We start from the raw sequence: 1,138 nt of genomic DNA on the forward strand, positions 1-1,138 counted from the left end.
TCGCCCCTATACCCAGTTCCGACGATCGATTCGCACATCAGAATCGATACGGACCTCCATCAGGGTTTCCCCTGACTTCGTCCTGACCAGGCATAGTTCACCATCTTTCGGGTCCCAACGTGTACGCTCTTGGTGCGCCTCTGCTCGCGATGAGAACGAGACGCCCCGGGAGTGCGAGGCCGCATCGCGACGCGGCCCATCCTCCCTCGGTCGGCGCCAGGGCCGACCTTCACTTTCATTGCGCCTTTGGGTTTTGCTAGTCCCAATGACTCGCGCACATGTTACTCCTTGGTCCGTGTTTCAAGATAGGTCCTAAGAGTACCCAAAGCAGTAGCGTCGCCGACCGGTATTAGGGCGGACGTGGAACGGCGAAATCTCTTCACGTCGCCTGTAAGGCCTGTCAAAGGGTCACCGTCGACCACAGCGGACCAGGACCGGGGACGGCGTTAGATCCGTACCTCCGAGTAACCGTGGCGCACGCTTACGACGAGCTTGACGCAGACTAACTGCGGCCTGATACGAACACCACTGCCGTGCGTGCGGGAAAATTTCGACGCAAACAATCGCAAAAAGTGAGAAGGAGCATTTCTGCCTCACGTGTGTCATTTCAGACGACGCCGAGGGGAGACCGACTGCCCTCCGAGAGGGAGGTCTCGCGCTCCTCCGCGAACGTCCAACTATCGCTCGTACGCCATTTAAATTACCGGCGCGCGTCAACGCTGCGACGACGGAGACGGCCGGCGTCGAGGAGAGAGAGTGCAATGCGTCTCGTCAGCGAGCACGCCGCCTCTGCTTAATCTGCCTCTAAGCCGATCAGTCTCGCCGTTTCTCGCGCGCGCGCGCGCGCACGGCTGGCGCAAGCAGTCTTTGGGTACGTAAACGACCCTCAGCCAGGCGTGGTCCGGGAATTGTATCCGTGGACCGCAATGTGCGTTCGAAATGTCGATGTTCATGTGTCCTGCAGTTCACACGTTGACGCGCAATTAGCTGCGTTCTTCATCGACCCACGAGCCAAGTGATCCACCGTTCAGGGTAATCTTTTCAATTCGGGCACGCGCGACAACAGCCGCGCGTAACCGTACTCGCAATGTTCCATCGTCTCTCAAAGCGGCAATTCAGCCGAACCGCGCGTCCGAGC

The 1,138-nt window shown here is 59.1% G+C and overlaps 1 non-coding gene across 1 annotated transcript; it reads right to left on the reverse strand.

Moving 5' to 3' along the window:
- Positions 1-880: 880 nt before the first annotated feature.
- LOC116853056 lies at positions 881-1,035 on the reverse strand. The gene has a single exon (XR_004379890.1). It is a non-coding gene; the product is annotated as a 5.8S ribosomal RNA (ribosomal RNA).
- Between the last annotated feature and the right edge of the window lie 103 nt (positions 1,036-1,138).

This window comes from Odontomachus brunneus, unplaced genomic scaffold, assembly GCF_010583005.1.
Source record: "Odontomachus brunneus isolate Ranch 3 - 2012 unplaced genomic scaffold, Obru_v1 Obru_scaffold_275, whole genome shotgun sequence".
In the NCBI taxonomy this organism is placed as follows: domain Eukaryota; kingdom Metazoa; phylum Arthropoda; class Insecta; order Hymenoptera; family Formicidae; genus Odontomachus; species Odontomachus brunneus.